Here is a 20,446-nt window from a genome sequence, read left to right on the forward strand (position 1 = left end):
ATCCAAAGGCACAATCACCTTAACTCTCAAAGTTGGGCCAGTTACAAAGGATGTGGTTTGGCAAGTCCTAGACCTAGATCTCACATACAATATATTACTAGGACATCCTTGTATTCATGAAATGAGGGCAGTCCCATCTACATATCACCAATGCATCAAGTTTCCTCACAATGGAGTTGAAATAACAGTTAATGGTGATCCTAATCCATTCATATACTGCAATAACTTGAGATTGAAAACTGAGACGATCATTCCCAGTAATCGCGAAGCCATTCCTTCTTCTGCATAGATTGATCCTGGATCATTAAAACCTTCGACATCAAAACAAGGTGAGATTAAAGGGAAATTCCAAGACAAGGGCATGGGTGAATACGCTTTGAATCAAACCATGTACTTACAACAAGTCATGAGTTCACCAAAAGAATATGGAAGACCACATCCTAATAAGTAGGTATCTATCATTATACTCAAATGGGACCCTACTATCTTTCAAAGATGGGGTGAACTGGAAGAGGAAGACTTATACAAAATGCTTTACAAAGACCTTGAAAATGATACACAAGATCACATCAACATACCATGTGAGAAGTATGGCAAAGGGTTCAAGATTATACAAAAAATTGGGTATGATAGCAAAAGCCCTCTTGGCTTAAGAAAGGAAGGCATCATTGAACATTTACAACCTGAATTGACATTCAAAAAGGGACGCTCGAAGGGACTTGGTTTCATGACTTCCAAGGTCCACACTCAAAGGACAAAAGAAGCATTACAAATCAAAGCGGCCAAAATTCAACAAGAGAATCGCTATTCCATAGACTCCAATGAATGGGAATGGGGTTTAGACAAATCCTCTAGTGACTACGACCTCATCGAGACATTCAGAGAGCCAGATGAACCCACAGAAGAAGAGGAATTTTATGAAAAATTCAAAGTTGGTCAAGAAACAACCCCAGAGGATCCCATACAGTCCTTGCCTCTAGGTCCTAGGTTGAAATCACAGAGAATGAGAACACCTGTCCTAGAATGCGCTACTAGTGATGATAATTTGGATTCGTTCACGATCGAGATTGATGAGTAGAGTGCCAACAATGACCTTGATAACTACCTCGACATACCTGAATATAACTACATCTTCACTCTTAGCCCCACTAACTTTGAAGACATCAAAGGCCTTCCACTTGTTCACCACCAACTCATTGACTGGGACCATGAAGGACCTGCATAGTTTGACACATTCCAAAATGATGAAGCTTTTATTGACTATCTTGGCATACGAGATGATCTTCCCCCTGGGGACCATAAAGCGAGATACGCTATAGAACTCAATAGCATTTCATATTTTGGTGAGGGTGTTGGGCCTTCCAGTTGCAAAAATATAAAAATAAAAACAAATCAAGGGTCTTATGGAGAAAACCACATTGCACTGTTTGACCCCAAAAAAGTAAAAAGAAAGTACGTATCTGAGGGTGAAAACCTCTCTGAGGTACCCAAAGATGGAAGGCTCGACATTCTCCTAGCATCATATGAAGAAACATCATCCATGTTGGTAGAGGAGACTATCAAACAAAAATTGGCATACAAGAAGTTTCACACAACATATTCCTGGCTCAATCTTTGACAGAGCCAGAAAGGTCAAAATTCATAGGTTCCTTCACAGAACGACAAATCAACTTTGCATGGTCATATGCTAATATGCCTGGATTAGATTTGGATTTGGTAATGCACCATTTGACAGTTAAACTGGGGGCAAAACTAGTGAAACAAAAATTAAGAAAGATGCATCCACAAGTCGCATTATTAGTCAAAGCATAGCTTGAGAAATTATTGGATGTCGGATTCATATGCGCAATTAATTATCCCGAATGGATCTCCAACTTAGAGCCTATCAATAAACCAAATCGTAGTATCAAAATATGTACAGATTTCAGAGACATCAACAAAGCTTGTCCTAAGGATGATTTTCCATTACCCAATATTGACTTGATTGTTAATCTCACAGCAGGTCATGCGATGTTATCTTTGATGGATGGATTCTCCAGTTGCAATCAAATAAAAATCGCATCTGAGGACCAGCACAAAACATCATTCACTTGTCCTTGGGGAAATTTTTGTTGGAATGTCATGCCCTTTGGGCTAAAAAATGCAGGTGCTATGTATCAAAGGACCATGACTACTATCTTTCATGATCTCATGCACGTAACTGTGGAAGATTATGTTGACGACTTCTTGGGCAAATCAGTAGATAAAGATACACATCTGGACATACTTTCAGTCATCTTTGATCGGTTGGAAAAGTATAAAGTAAGATTAAACCCCAAGAAATGTGTCTTTGAAGTAGCATCCAGGAAGCTCCTAGGATTCATTGTATTAAAAAGAGGAATCGAAGCTGATCCAGCAAAAGTCAAGGCCATCCTAGAGATGCAACCACCACGAAATATCAATCAACTTCGATCTTTGCAAGGGAGACTCCAGTCCATACAAAGATTCATAGCACAACTTGCAGATAAGTATAATCCTTTTCAGCACTTGCTACATAAAAACATCAAATTCAAATGGGATGATAACTGTCAACAGGCTTTCCAAATAGTCAAAGATTATCTTCTGAATCCACCAATTTTGATGCCACCAGTTCCAGATCAACCTCTATTACTATACATATCAGCTACTTCAATAGCATTGGGGGCACTCTTAGCACAACAAGTTGCTGAGGGCAAAGAAAAGGCAATCTACTATATCAGTCGCACATTGGTAGGATATGAGCTAAACTACACACCAATTGAGCGTGCATGTCTCATTGTGGTCTTTTCTTTGCAGAAATTATGACATTACATGCTAACTCATAAGACTAAGTTGGTTGCAAGGATCAATCCATTGAAATACCTTCTCAATAAAGCAACACTTACTGGGCAGCTAGCCAAATGGGTGTGCTCCTAAGAGAATTTGACATCAAGTATGTGGATAGAAAAGTAATAAAAGGACAAGCTATCGTAGATCAGTTAGTAGATGCTCCCATGTTAGATGACGTTCCTCTAATTTCAAAATTTCGAGATGAATTCATTTTAACAGTGTCACATGCAAAGCCTTGGCAACTATACTTTGATGGCTCATACACACAGCATGGGGTAGGAGCTGGTATCCTCTTCAGAAATCCTCAAGGGGATTCTATACCAAAATCATATCAATTATCATTTCCCTACACTAATAACATAGCGAAATATGAGGCATTAACAACTGGATTACGGATTGCAGTTCAGTGGAAGATCCAGGAACTTTGTGTTTTTGGAGACTCTCAGCTTGTAATTTGTCAGGCAACTAATGACTACCAAACAAAGAATGATAAATTAATGCCTTACAAAAGAATGGTGGATGACTTGAAACAACAATTCATGAAGATAGACTTTGAGCAGATACCAAGAGAGTAGAATAGAGCTGCAGATGCCATGGCTACAATTGCTTCACTAATTGATCTACCACCAAATGAGACCCGCTATGAGTTCTTGGTGGATAACCTTTTGGTTCCCTCATATGAAATCACTCCTACTGAGATGATATGTGTTGTTGGTCCTGAGTCCCAGTTATACGGTTCCATTTTCGCATACCTTCGTGACAATACCCTACCTCCTGATCTATCCAATAACCAACGTCGCACTTTCATTCGCCAATCTTCTCGATATGTCATTTTAGCCATTATCCTATACCATCGAGGTCTATATGGCACTCTTATTAGATGTTTAGAAAGCGATGAAGCTCAGATTGTGTTACATGAAGTACATGAAGGGATATGTGGTCCACATTCTAGTCGTCCTACCTTAGCCAAGAAACTCAGCAGGACTGGATATTACTAGCCCAATATGGAAAAAGATTTATATTAGTTTGTCAAGAAATGTAAACAGTGTCAACTTCACTGAGACCTCATCCATGCGCCAGCGCAAGAACTTCAACCAATTGCGACTCCTTGGCCCTTTTGTCAATGGGGACTCGATCTCATGGGCAAGATTCACCCTCCATCTTCCAATGGTCATAAATTCATCATCACTGCCATAGAATATTTCAAAAAATGGATTGAAGTCGTGCCTCTCACACAAGTCACTGGAAAACAAATTGCTACATTCATTCTCAACTATATCATTTGTTGATACGGTATTCCTATTTCCATCATCACTGATAACAAGCGTCCCTTCAAAAATCAAGATGTTCATGAACTCTGTGACCACTTCCATATTACCCATTGTTTCTCCACACCATATTACCCCCAAGGTAATGGTCAAGCTCAGGTGTCTAATAAAACAATCCTTAAAATCTTGAAAAAGACAGTCGACGACGCTGGCTGTAATTGGCATATCCAACTTAATCCTGCGCTTTGGGCTTACCGCACAAGCGTCCGCACACCTACAAGAGCTACACCCTATTCACTTGTCTATGACACTGAAGCTATCTTTCCTATTGAGGTTGAGTTACCCTCTTTATAAGTCTCTTTGCAAAACATTATCAGTGATGAAGACTACAGGGTCTCTCGCTTACAAGAACTTGAACTATTGGATGAACGAAGACAAACTGCTTTTAATCATCTCAAGGCTTATCAACAATGAATGAGATGCAGCTACAATCATAAAATCAAGCCTCTCACATTTGAGTTAGGTGACTTGGTTCTCAGAGAAAATCCTAAAAATTAGCAAGACAGAGAGAAGAAGGGCAAGTTTGAACCAAACTGGCTTAGTCCTTACATCATCATAGCAACATATGGATCTGGTGCATATCAACTCTCAACCACAGAGGGTGAATCCTTGGAGGATCCTATCAATAGCATGCACCTTCACAAGTTTTACACATATCTCTTCAGAGTATCCCAAATTCAAAAATACAAAAAAATCAAAAAAATCAAAAATACAAAAAAATCAAAAATACAAAAATACAAAAAAATTCAAAAAATTCAAAATACAAAAAAAATCATAAAATAAAAAAATCGTTACTTGGTGAAAACCTGGCAAACAGGTGCCTTGTGACACAAAAAAAATCAAAAAAATCAAAAAAGTAAAGAGAAAACATTTTGTCCAACGATGAAAACCACTTCGGTGGCGCCCTAGGCAAGTACCATGGTGAAAACTGGGTCACCGATGCCATGTGTAGAGACATTGCTCCTCCCTCCTTCAGGATTCCATTTCATCATTTCACTTTGCACACACTCACAACCTATCCATCCATAATAAACTTTACACATTCCCATCATGGCTTGTTATTGATCTACCTAAGATTGGTTAGCCATTCCTAATAATCCCCTCCTTTCCATTCATAATAAATTAGCCCCTATTTGTGGCTAAGGCAAATCCTACGTCTAATAATGGGTGTGGAACTGAGAGCATCACCTGTTCTGAGGAGTACAGTCTCTTCCAACCTTCTTTAGTCTATCCGTGCACAATCCATAATAAAGAAACACTTGCATCACAATCCGCAATAAAGTTTCATCTTCTCTGTAATAAAGTATCAGTTGCATGGATTCAGTTAGTTCAGATGAGACACAACAGCAACAATGGGCTTCAACAAATCAAATCTTTCAATAGACTCAAACAACATTATGGTTCAGTGCTATCTATCCTTTTGTGAAAGTAAACATTGTGACCACAATCAAATAAGACTTATACAAGTGACAAGAGACACTAAAATTGAGGACTACAGTGGATGTTGGTGTCAAGTCTTGGTTTCTTTTGATTTTATCTTTTTGTGACATGTCTTTTATCTTTTCCAGGATGTCTCTGACTAGAGATTCTATCTTTGGGATGTCTTTGACTAGAAATGCGAGGATGGGGTATCGTCACCTATTTTCTTTGATGTCTGTGGATTGTCTCTTAGTAATGCTATGACTTGTCCAAGGATATGAGGACACTGAGAGTCTAGTATGAACTGGGGCATTCCTTGTTTGTGACTATCTTATCTCCATGCAAATAGGTACAATGTCTTTCTAGGTCGAACATATGCCTCGATTGTCATAACCTATTTTGCCATAATAAAGCTCTTTACACTTTCATATCTTCTATCTTCCATCCCCCTTTCTTGATTGACCTCCATTGTCCTTCTCGAGTCCACATAGCCCACTATCACATGACTAAGTATAATGACACACCAAAAACATTTGCATTTCATGTAGTTGCACCTGCATTACCACACATAAGCATTTCATACATACATATAGATATCACAATTACAATTGCATCACATCCTACACACAACACATGTTAGCACATCTTACATTATCATCATGTAAATAGTCATTTGCATTATGATATTCATCTGCATTTCATACATTCACACTTGCATCATGCATAACATTTTAAAAACACAAAAGAGCAAAAAAACATTGCATTGCATCATATACATATTTGCATCCATATCATAATCATCACATAGACACATAAATCATGAAACATAAGCATCACATAGAAACATACATCATGAAACATATCATCACATAGGTACACATGCATATAGCTGCCACAAAGATGAATCATCTCATATATATATAATCAAAAGTGTCATGATACAATGATTTCAAAATACACATGGCTACAAAATCACCCGAAGGTGTCTACACCATCATACAAAATGGTACAAAAATGATACATAGGGAGCCCTCTAAGGCTATGATGAACTCCCTCCCTCGGAACCGCCTAGCCTCAATGGAGTCTGAGCCCTAGAAGGACCCACCCCAGGATCATCTCTCCTGCCCCCTCTATCTGGTGGTGGTGGAGGACCCATAACCCCACCGCTGGATGCCTGTCTCCTCTGGCTCCCTCTCATAGCCGTCGCTGTCCGCGATGGTCTGTGGAAGCTCCTCGCTCACTACTCTAGTGGCACTGCCCCATAGTATAGGTCTCGCCAGTAACCTATCTCCCCCTTGCCTGTAGAACATAGGCATATCCAGCCCTTGTGTCCTCTGCCCCCTGCCTCCCAGCCCCCAATGATGTCTCAGCCTTAGTATAACACTAGATGGCCTGATCCCGCTCCCACTCTATATCCCTCAGCTATCTCCTGAGCCTAGCTATCTCCCTCTCTAGGTCCTGGATCTCATCTGCATGTCCCTGGTAGATCTCCCTTAGCTTGAATAGCTCATCCTCCTCCTCCTCGGCCCCCTGTGCCTCTGCCTATGGCTCCCCTTGTACTGGTGGTTGTGCCTATGCTTCTGCCTGTACCTCTACCCATACCTGCCTCTGCCCCTATCCTTGCACCTATCTAGGACCCTGTGCTACTGGCACCTCTAGTGGCAATCCACCGCAACCCCTCACCACTTGAGCCTGTCTCTCCTCCCCACCCTCTCTCCATGGTGCCACCCTCCTCTCTCCATGGAGCCACCCTCCTCTCTCCAACTGCACCCCACCTCCTCCATCGGCCTCTCCCCCCACCATCTCCATCATCATCTCCATCCCCACCACTATCTCCATCTCGATCATAGGGTATCAACTCCCCATCGATCGGTATCCTCAGTATCCTGTAAACATCCTCCAAGGTGACTATCATCTCACCCATCGACAAATGAAATGTACAAGTCTCAGAGTGCCATCTCTCAGCAAGTGCAGTCAGCAAACCCATGTTCGACTGAAACTCAGGTACATACAAAATGTATCATAGACCCATAACCTCAATAGCAACTCAATCCTTGAATGTCAACTCTGGTTGTAATCTTTGCTTCGACGGGAATCTCTCTCATGACTCTAGCATAGGAAAATACTCCTGCAGTCAAGCAAATCAATCATATCAGTCAAAGTGACACTCACTGTTCATCACAAAGTGTTGCTATCTATCCTAGTGACACTCACTGTTCATTACAAAGTGTTGTTATCTATCCTAGTGGTACTCCCTATTCATCACAAAGTACTACGTGTTTTGCACTCCCTGTTCATCACATGTTGCTCATTTTGACACTCAGTGTTCATCACAAAGTGTTGCTCATATTGGTACTCACTGTTCATCACAAAGTACTATGTCTTGGTACTCACTACTCATCACAAAGTTCCTTGATATATCCTATCCTAGGGCCTCTACTTGAGTGTATCCTCTTGAGTAGTTTCCTAACTGGCAACGTATGTTCTATCATAGAATTGTAAATCCTAGCCCTATCTGCTATCCTAGTCTTCCCTAGAGGACCTGCTTGAGTGTATCCTCTCAGCAGCTTATCCAATCGACAGTGTATGTTCATCACAGAACTGTCAACTTGACCTTGAAGACACAAACGCGCCTTCATGACATAAACACACTTACAGACTATACAAATGCGCCTGCTCTGCACAGACGTGCCTGAAATACATAGATGTGCCTCTGTTCTGCACAGACGTGCCTGTCCTGCATAGATGTACCCACATTTCACAAACATGTCTACACAACATAGATGCATTCGCATTTGACATAGACGTTGCTGAATTCATACATGCGCCTAGCACAAACGCAGATGCGCCTAGCCAGCCTAGACGTGCCTAGCACCAACGTATACGTGCCTACACATTTTTGACATTTTTTGACATTATCCTAAAATGCATTTATTGCACTACCTAAGATGCATTATTCACAACATTTATTGCAACAAAGTACAAGGAGGTTTTGTGGTACTCACCAACTCTCCTGCGTCTGCTGGCCTCTGAAATTGGCGAACGCGATTGAATCTGTGAACCAATGCCATCGCTGCTGAATGCTGCTGCTCTATTCTCTCTCTGCACTTTGATCTCTTGGATGTGTGGATGACAATGAGGATGTTTTCCCCTTATGGTCTATCTTATAGATTGCCCTAGCCCTAGCCCTCGTTTCCCAAGTCAGTCTTCTTTATCTCGTGACTCTGTCACTTTATCTGGATAGTCCATTCTAGCCTTTCTTTCTTATCGAGAGATTGTCTGTGATTTTTCTAGATATTTTCATCCAATCTCTCAAGGGGGCATATCATTCCTATATTGGGGCAACTTTGCATCAGTTCATCTTATCTTCTTTGAAGCAACGCGACAAGCTGCATTGTTTCAAAGAGGGGCAAAATGTAGACACCTAAAATTGTCATGTCTAATTAAATAAATATTTTTATTTATTTAATTATTTTAACCTAATTCTTTTATTAATTAAATAAATATTTATTTATTTAATTAACTCATTTATCCTCTTCTAGCCTTATTTCTCATTTAAATAAATACATTTATTTATTTAAATTATCCTTTTCCTGAATTAAATAAATATTTGATTTATTTAATTGATCCCACTTCTTCTATTAATTAAATAAATCTTTATTTATTTAATTAATTCATTAACCTTTTCTACCTATGACACATGTCATTCATCTCTTAATTCATACACTACCTACCCTCTAATCATAGCCGACCATTTATCTTTTACACCTCTAAATCTTATCCCTCCATTTCTTATAGTGTCTTCTATATAAGGAGATGCTTCCTTCATTATCAAACCCTAACTAACTAGCTGACTACTTGATCAATTGACGACACTACCCTTTCATATGCGATCCTACTTGCAACCACATTTCCGTTCTTTGTTGAGCTCTTGTGCATATAAAATATGAGAGCAACTATATTAAGCAAGATCAATGGAGATACGAAGAATGGAGATCCAAACCCTATTGAACATGTGATGGTATAATCTTTGTGATTTCATTTGATTTGCATTGTCTTAGGTAATCTTCATATGTTATGGTGGATCTTTGTTGTTGTTAGGCTAGGGTTTTGTGGTAGAATCTATTTAGTCTTTCATCATTGTTGTTATCCGTTTTCACCGTATATAGATGAAAACATCACATCATTTTCCAAAATGTCATTTATGGTCATTTCTTTGCTGCCGAATTTTGAACTAGTAGTGGATATCACCGTGTCATTTGACACTTTCCTTAAGTTGGGTACTTCACTGGATCCACTACAGAATGTTATGATTGTGATTGCCTATTTGGTTATCTTGTGAGGCCTATCAAGCCATATGAACTCATCATGAACCCGATTGAGAATGTACTGGATCCACTCTGCTTTGTCGAACAATGAAAAATGGATGAACTATGACAAACCCTTGATCTGCAAATGCTTGTATTTTGACTTAAAATTACAAAGGGTATCCACCAGATGTTTTTGTTGCACCTAGGTCCAACATATCCATGTTACCAAGCTCCTTGAGATCACAGTGTATGTATGCCCTTACATCTTCATTGTACAAGACGTTGTCGGGCACCAATGAAAATGCACCTAGCGAGTCATCCTCGACTGACTTAAAGGGATGTTTCTTGAACACCAGATGAGCTCTATTCTTAATCTCCATGACCAAAGGGGTAGAAACACCAGAAGTTGAAGCCATTTTTAAATTTAGGGTTCTCAAAAAATTGAAGCACGAAATTTATAAAGACCTTAATTTGCAACCAAACAAAGAGATTCATATAGGAACTGTTGAAGTTGCTTGATAGATTGCCAAATCGCTCTTCTCAATTGCTCTACTCTTCTCTTAATCAAATTGTGAAGAATGAAGTGTTTAAATGCCTTTTTATCCTTCAAAAACCTAATTTTTCATTGTAATAAATGCTACAACCGGTTACTTGATTTTCATAGAGTCTCTTACTGGAGCATCAGATCTTCATGATATCTTCCTGATACCATCTACACATACAATCTAATCCTTCTACAATCTTTCAAAATCAATTGCAGGTCACTGGAGAGGGGGTTCTTAATATTTTCATGAAGGTTCCCTAAGGCAAAATAACCTAGTTACCGGATGAGGGTTTTGTACTAGATTCAGGTATAGATCCACTATATACTTTAGATTCATCTTTGCTCACCCACATATTCTCATGCTTGTCTCTGATCTCTTCCACTTTATCTTTTTCCTTTTCATTTGATTTGTTCTTGTCTACTAGAGCATTGTTTTTTCTTTTGCAATATTTTGCAATGTGACTGGTTTTATTACATGCACGACAAACAACATTCTACTACATTGGTCTAAAGTTCATCTAGTTTGGTCTCATCTTGCACTAGTTAGAAACATGTCCAAGCATCCCACAAGCATAGCATCTCTTGTTTTGGAAATTATTCACTATTTCTCTACACATATTTTCTTTGTTACCAAAATTATTTCATATAAAACACTAACCGGTAAAGGTGGGACGATTATTCATCATGTTGTTGTTGTTCATCATTCCATGACTCATCCTACTTCTACAGTCATTTTCCATATGACCAAATTTATTGCAAGTAAAGCATCTACCATTAAACTTATGAGGATTAAGTTGTCTTACCTGAGGGCTCTTGCTCTTCTGATGATTAGGTTTAGTATGGTCCTGACCAAATCTGAAGGATTCTCCCTTCTCATATCCAAGTCCTCTATAGTCATTTCCATGTATCTACTTGTCTATCATCTCCTCAAGCATTGTTGAACTGATTTTAAATTTATCTTTGTATTCATTTGCATTAGCAAGCTCATCTTTCAAGGCTTTAATATGTCTTTTAAGGTCTTGGCCATCATTCCTCGACTATGTCAATTCTAGCTTCAACTGATCATTCTCATAGGTAAGTCAGAAACATTCATCGGATCTATCTTTTAGTGATTGAGTCAGGCTTTCTTCATTATTCTTTCAATCTTCAATCTCCTTAGTCAACTTCATCATAATGGATTGCATCTCATTCTTCATAACATCATTTTCTCTAGCAAGCTTTTCACATTCTTTAGATTCGGATTGATCTTCTGCACTTTGTTAAGTTGATCTTTTAGATCTTCAATAAGATCTTCAAATGCACCCAAGTTCCTTTTCAGCAAAATTGCTTTATTTTTTGTTGCATCCAAATCTTCAAGTGCTACACAAAGTTGTCCCTGCAAATCAGAATCAATTGATTCAATCTCTCAGACCTTCCTTAAGCGGTTAAGCTTCACCAGAGGAACTAGGTTCTGATACCAATTGTTGGAATCAAGGATCATTGAGAAGGGGGAGACTGAATCAGTGATCTACCAATAAACATTTTTTTTTTCTTTACCTTTTAACCACCAGAAACATAAACATGAAACTGATATGAGAAAACACAAAGAAATCAACCACAAAAGAATAACACCAATATTTTTACATGGAAACCCAAATGGGAAAAACCATAGTGGGACTTGAACCCATAATATTATTCTACTATGGCTATTAGCAAAACAATATTACAATTTGGGAAACGCACTTGCATTCCGGCTCACTGCCTAGAGCTCATTGTTTAATTACAATAAGGGAAAAAACCTGGAGGAAGGCTCACTACCTTACAGTCAATTACAATAAAGATATACAATGAATAAACTTTGAAATAGTAGAAAACTATGCTTAGATGAGTTCTAGTTAATCATAAAGTATCTAACTATCATTGCTCTGCTATACTGCTCTGTTTTATATCTCAGTCAACTACCAAATCAAGTGCGCTCGTGAAAATGTGCTCAATCACCTCAAAATGGATCATCACAACTACAACAGACCAAAAATCCTTTATAAATTCACTTTTATATATACAAACATACAAAAAACAATTTCCTTCAAGTCGACTTCTAGAGATGTAACTTGTAGTTGCAAGTCGGCTTCAATATTTGACAAAATATAGAACCAAAACAAAATTATATAATCACACACTTCCTAGAAGTCTTCACATTCACCTTGAACAAAAAATCAATCACCGAAATCATCAGAGAGCTTCCGGACCAAAACTGCACTGAAATAACCATGAATTACTGGTTAACTAGGTACTGGTTAACATGCACTTTAGGATAAGAAGAATCACGACCACTAGATCGAATTTTGATGAAGATTTTCTATCAATGACAACCCTAAACCAATAAACAAGCACCAGATGAGTGTCAATTGCAAACAGTATGTATATACATTTATACATGTAGATATGTATACACACACACACAGATATATATATATATATAGACACACACACACACACACATATACCCACATCATATCCAATCTTATCAAATAAAGGTATGCAAATTTCATAGCCACCTATTACAATTTCTTTTATTGATTTTCAACTATGATTAGTGCTTAATGATATGTAGGAAAAACCAACCCTTTTCCCAAGTTGAGATAATCTATATAGATACTAGACAACCATTCTATTTCGTACATGAGAGAGATATTTATCTCGAGGTTTTGATCCAAAGTCCTTCCATTATTATTCATAAACCAACTTGAATGCCCCAAGGTTTGTTTTATCCACCTATGTGCTAACCTTATTACTCATCTTGAAAAATTTACCTTAATCTGTTCACCCAAACCATATGCATACCACTAGGCTAAAACAATAGGCTATAGTGGATGTAATTACATTGTTGTAATCATAGTTACCACATCTGTTTACAGTACATCCCAATAGACCCACACCCCTCGAAGTAAAGGTATATCTTGATGCAAACAATTTGAGGTCTTGTCATCTAGGTCACCCATTATAGACAATATGATAAAGCTGGGGATCCCTTACTAGTCCAATTAAGCCTGACTATTGCCCAAGTCATACTCAAAAGAATATAAAAATACTATATCCTATATATCATTGTATCAAGATGTACATTCAATAAAATGAATAATAATATTCTTAACCTTCTAATTTTATTTATCTTATGTAGTTTGTTACTCTTCGAAAATAATTGCACTAGACACTCATAACTAAATACAATCTTGATGGTCACTATAAGATACTATATGATTTTAATTTGTTTATCTCTTAACTCTGAAAACCACTCAAATTAATGAAAGTTTCATTAATAAAGTCCTTATCACCTACATTATTAACTATTGAATGTCAAGGTTCATATTGAGTAACTATTAAAGAAACAAGATAATGTATTTTGGATGTTAAGAGGGCATAACATTCTAACATTCATATTCCATAAAGTTATGATATAAATCTTTACTCATAAACTTGTAAATGAGGTCGTCCTAGAAAATTACTCTTTCCATTAAAAAAATCTAATTAAAATTCCCTTTAGCCATGAGGCTCTCTTATCAAACTCTAATTTAAGTGCAATCGATCAAGAGATTAATATATTTTTTTTCTCATTACAAATTTCGAAAGCCTTTCCTTTATAATTAATTTGGACATACTCTAACCTGGTGGCATCATTCAAGACATCATTTCTGAAGGCATTTAATCAAATGACCCATGTGCTTTCTCTAGACTATGACTCCTACATAATCATACTATTTTTCCTTCATCCATGATAGTTCCTCCATCAAGTTTATTGTAGCTTGAACCACTACCCATGGTATCCTAGTTCTGGGTCGATTTGAAATACATGGTTAGTCAATTTTAACCGAGTCTCGTTTTATATGGAATTGCACATAGCAAGATGTCTAAATATATATGAGACCATTTTTAAAACAAAATAATTGGGTTATTATTTTACTACACTACATCTACCATAATTGACAGTGGCATCCTCACATATAGTGAATATTAGCGGTAAGATCATCATCATATGTTAGATTTATTACATGCTCCTTCACAAACTTTGTAAAGTACACCTCATATTCGTCACAGTTTTATGCCATACTAACTCCCGTATTTTAGAAACAAGAACAAGATTTGAAGACATAAAAGAGACATGTGAACTATTGACAAAATGTTTGAAGGAGCATGGTATCTTGGTACTATAAATGCACAAAATAGATTTATAGAAAAGACTTGGAAAGCGACAGGAAATGTTGTTGTGGGCGTAAGGCTAATTTCAATATTTTAAATAGTCTTTGATGAAAATGATGACAAGGTTATATCAACAATGAAAAATAAAAACACTTACAGGAGAGCCACTTTATACACAGAATTTTGAACACTAAATATTTTTACATAAAACTGATTATGAATAGCGATGATAACTTTTATTATTCTGAACTTGACAAGGTTATATCAACAATGAAAAATAAAAACACTTACAGGAGAGCCACTTTATACAGAGAATTTTGAACACTCTAAATATTTTTACACAAAACTGATTATGACTAGCAATGATAACTTTTATTATTCTGAACTTGAAGAGATTAAGGGATGTAAGTACTTATCTATAAGAAAATGGAAGATATTTCTAATGTAGGCATTATATCAAGTCACTAAATGAACTCTTGGCTCTGCTACCTTATTGTCCAGCTCTGCCTCGCCAGGAATTTCTTCGCTTCATCTATTGTTTTCCTTGGCAAAATCTTGTTAATGATAGGCCTAGCATCACTGCTGATTGTAACATCGTAGTGGGAAGTTTCTTGATACCAAAGTGAAACATCGTAGTGGGAAGTTTCTTGATACCAAAGTGAGTAACACCGTAGTGGGAAGTTTTTTGATACCAAAGTGATTAGACATAAGCTTTATTGCTTCACACTAAACAATTACCCAAAAGAAAAGAAAAACCCATTCTCCTCTTTTCATGCTCTCTGTTCCTAGCTCTGTCTTCGCCCTTTTATTTTCCAACAACACCCCTTCATCTCTTATTGTGGTCTCATTGCTCTAGCCTACATCCTCCTTGCCTGTACCAAAATGCGAACTTAGGAAACATTTTCGTTACAACGACCCTGGTAGACATGTACGCACAACGTGGAAGCATAGACCAAGCATGTGACTTGCATGCCAAGATGCCTAAAAGAAATGTGGTCTCATGGCTGTCACGATTGCAAGAAGTGCATAAAATGAATTTTTTGAAAAGGCTTTAGAAACTCTCCAATAAATGCAGTTGGCCAATGAACCACGCCTTCATATTGAAATAGAGCTTCAAACATTACAGAATAAAGGGTTGTGTGAGGTTTTAAAGTCAACACGAAGAACTTTTTTTTCCATGTAACTTGCAAATATAGGCCCCTTGAGGAACAGGGATGCCATTCCAAATTAATGGCACAACCCCTTAATTGTGGTTTGTCCATTGACGTGAGTGATTGGGAAATGGGAGGGGCACCATGCCTTCACGTGGTTCCCGTATTGGCACCATGTCTCATGTTTTTCTTTCTCTTTCAATATTTTAATTTTAAGTTTCCTACACCTACATTGTTTAACATGGCTAATGCTGACAGGGATGTGATATTTATGGGAGGATTTAATAGTTGAGTTTGTTCCAATTGTTGTGATAGCAGTTGTTAATTTAATACCCATGTTTGTTGATTTAATATCCAATTTTTTTGACAACAATGCACCAATAGTTTGGAGTTTAATACCCATAATTGAATGAAATATACCCTTAGTGGTAATAAGAACCAATCATATGATGCCACATCACAAATATGGGGGCTCTTATGCACAACTATCAGTCTTACCTTTATTTGGGCTCTTTTGGACACCTTGGCAAAAAGCATGCTGATGTGACATCATATTTGATGATGTCGCCTTGAAACCTTAGTTATAAGAAAGGGACATGCTAAGTATTCTTCCGTGAAAAATTGGGAGTGATTTGAAATTTTCACCTAAGATTTTGAGAAGTGTGATGTTAGGGTGCTCAACTACTGGATCTTCTCTCCTAGCTTGTATCTGAATTGTATTTTTGTAAACATTAAGAAGGTTGTGAGTTCAGTAGATCAAAAAGGAAAAACAGAAGACAAAGAAGAAAAACAATAATTTATATTATTTAAAATATTACATTTAAATAAGAATTATTAAAACAATTGAAATATGTCTTAAATTTTCATCCCTCTAGCAACTATTACGATTCAGATTAAGAGGAAAACACAGAAAAATAACAAAAACAAAAGAAAGGACGACGAAATTAAAACCTTTTACTGGGGATATGCAGAACGGTCTAATTCCACAAGGATGGAACCACGTCAAGTGAATAACGATTTTATTTATCACAAAGAAGCAAGTTTTGTAAATATTAATCATGGTTCGTAAATAGGAAAAACTATACCTCATATAGACTGAGAGTAGTATTGAAGCCTTTATATAGAGGCGTCTTGAATCTTCAAATCTGCTTGAATTTTACTAGATCTAGAAAAATAAACATCTTACTGATCTTTTATACTCAACCAATAAAGTATGAAAAATATGAGAATTTGTAGTTACTTATAAGATTAAGTTATTAGGTTAGACTTAACGACTTTGGACTGTGGCCTTCCCCAATTACAAAAAAAAGTCAATTGTTCATTGTCTTAGAGCAACAGATACCAATTGGCTAAATTTGAAAATAACCTGGACAAAGCAAAAAACTTGAGTCTAGCCTTCATATCTTGAAACTAAGCAGCACGATTTGGCCCCTTAGGGTGGTCGTCACAACATTTAACGTCATCCCTACTGGTGACTACGGGCAACGCAATGTGTAAGGCCGCTCCTTTTTTCAACATGCACCTGAATAACTTGCCCTGATTTTACATAACTGTATGGAGATGCTCCACCAAACAACCAATGTGGACTTCCACCTAATGGCTAAGATGCTCAAATCCTTAAATGTAGAATATAAGTTCTTACTATCAAAGAAAGCATGGTTGCGTGGGAAAGCAATTGCGCAATACCATAGACAATCCTCTTACCCACTGATTGACTGTGATAAATAATCATCTGAGGCATTGGATGCCAATTAACTACAATATCACCGTAGAGCATCCAAATATGTGTTTTCTACAGAAAACAAAATAAACAAGACCATAGACAAAACAGGAGACTAATCTCTTTAAGCTAAGAAAATATATTTTCTATTATATAAAGAAAAAAACTTTTATAAAATCTTTACAACTTGCTTGCTGCGGTGAATTCTTGGTCTAAAGCTGATATGTGTAGAGTTGTTGGGAGTTGTCACGAAGGTGCTTTGTCTGTTCCGCGTATGGTTCTAGAGCTGCTACTTTGTTCTTCCTTATAGTTGTTGCCACTAAGTTCTTCGCTCTTTTCTACTTATTGAACAATTCCCTATTATTTCTTTTAATTTTCTACACTTTTCGGTTTCCAGCTGCCAATAATAAAGTTATCCCAAAAAAATTCTACTATCCAAAAATCTTAATTGAAGTTTGTGGTTGAAATAGGAAGGGATGTTTCGAGATCTAAGAGATCTTGGCCATGGATACAGGACGAGTAAAAAATTTAATACTTTGACTTGAGGTTATTAATTTCTAACACTTCCTTTTAATCTTGGGTGTCTCTGTCATGCTTCTTGTATATTTTTGAAGATACACTATGCGTATTTCAAGTTCTAGTTTTGAACTCCAAATATGACTTTTTCAGAGCTAAATTCTACGAGCTTTCAAAAGATGACCTTCTAGAGCTAATTTGTAGCATAATACAAATCTTTGAAGTTGACTGTGAAGGAACAAATTTAATTAAACCATGTCCATTACTCTAAAAAAAAAAATCTTAGAAATTTAAAACTATCTTTTGTGAGTGGCTTGTTAAAAATATTTTTGAATTTTTACTTAAAACTAAAATTTGATTTCTTTAGGTTTTATGAGCTTTATTATAATATGTTAATGAATCCTAATGTGTTTGTTTCTTTTATGAAAATTAGGCTTTATGTCCAGTATATTGATTATACACTATCACAAAATATAGGTGTACAATCTTTTTCCTCATCTTTCAAGTGGCTAGGGTCCTCTAAAACCAAATGCTTCACCTCTCGGGAAGGCCCAATGCTTCACCTCTATGAGCGTCACCTTGATGCAATGAGTGCTAAGTGGACCATTCATTCTATAATGTTCCTTTGTCAATGTACGGTAAGGTTGTGAATGTACGGGGTGTGACCGTACGGTGGAGGTGAGGTTGCAGGTGAAGGTGCTATGAACGGTGAGGGTGTGGAATCGTACGGTGTATGTGAGGGTGTACGATGGGGAAGTACTGTGGTCATGTATGGTGGGGTGAGAGGTACGGTGATGATGTACGGTGGGGGTGAGGTGTATGGTCGGTATGTATGGTGAGGGTGAGAGGTACTGTGGGGTTGTACGGTGAAGGCAAGATGTACAGTGGTATAGCCATATGATGGACTTCAGCGGGTATGCAGTGAAGGGGTTGACCTTCCATAAGTAATGAACTCTGAATATTAGCAATCTGTTATGCATGTAAATCATATTAACAGGTATGCAATTGGAGAAAGTAAATGGTGTCGGAGCACCTAAGGGTTGAAATACCCTTAACCAATTTTGGCTTGTGAGACCTTCCAGTGGTCATGTAAATACATAAGGACTGGCTCTACTCCATTTGTATGATTGTTTGATTGCAGTTTTTAAAAAAATTTCCTTATCGGCAAGACCTACCCTGATCAGCAAGTCTTACCCCGATGAGGTCACCAGAGTATGGAGTGGTTGTATCAGGTATCAGCTAAGAGTGATTCACACTTACCTCGATGACTTGATAAGTCGATCAGTATTCGGAGAGTTGTTATCAGGTATCGGGCAGCATAGTTTCCAGTTACCATAATGACCCGATAACAAGGCAAAGTCTTGGTTGTTTGTTGGCATCTGTAAGAGGATAATGTTTGAATGGTTAATCATTGATCGCTGATCATGATTCATTGATCATTGTTTGTCGATTTCCTCGGAGAACATATTTGGTTTTTTTGAAATGCAATAGAGAAGTCCATTTTCTAGTTTTCAATTAGTGTTTAGTTTTTGTTCGCTTCACGTATCTTATTAATGTAATTGTTTCTTTTCTCTTTTCTGTGGGTTGCTAGTTTAAACTCATGAATAAACTCAGGGTCTATAAATAAAGCTTCTCTTTTCAGTTTTTGTTCCCTATTTTCAATAATCATATGGCTCTGACTTGAAACTCCACAAGATCATTGGAGATTGTCAAGTAGAGCCAGAAATGTATAGTAGGTTTTCATTTGAAAGAGACTAGGAAATGGCAATCGCTATTTCTACATACTGGCCCTAGGCAACCTTGGTGATAGTCTGGCTAGGTATCAGTAATTTGAAGGTGATAACTTGCAAGGGAAGGAAACTGCTGAAAACTATAAGAAGATCCAGAAGGCTACAAGCCTGAAATCAAGACATTGTGTAACCAAAGGGTGAAAGTTTGCTAAACCAAACAAGATGGGTGGTTTTGCAAAGAGAGAACTAATGAGTGTATCCTACACCCCTGCAAGGATATAGTGAGCAAGCTTACTTTGTGAGCTTGAGGTAGGTGAGATAAGCTAAAAAATGGTAGGGAAGCCCTTAGAAGTCTAGAGGGGTAGACATGGAACCTGAAAAGAGATAGAAGCAAACCATAAAAGAAACGTAACTGATGGTAAACTAGGTTGCCTCTGTATCATATTGGTATCAGAGCAAATTTAGACTTGGGAAGAAAGTAGTGGATGTCAAACACTGAATCAGTAGCAGAAAATAGTCTTAGAATGGTGACTAACATGAAGTTAGCCAAGAAGGGAGAAGACCAAGAAGAAGAAAATAGGCTCCTCATAGAAAGATTACTACAACTGGAGAGCAAACTAGACGTAGTTGAAGATAAAACTGAAAAAGTGACAATCAAGGTCAATGAGGGGAAAGGCAAAGAAGTTGTAGAAGAGGATATGACTC

This window comes from Cryptomeria japonica, chromosome 7 (genome assembly GCF_030272615.1).
Source record: "Cryptomeria japonica chromosome 7, Sugi_1.0, whole genome shotgun sequence".
NCBI classification, from domain to species: domain Eukaryota; kingdom Viridiplantae; phylum Streptophyta; class Pinopsida; order Cupressales; family Cupressaceae; genus Cryptomeria; species Cryptomeria japonica.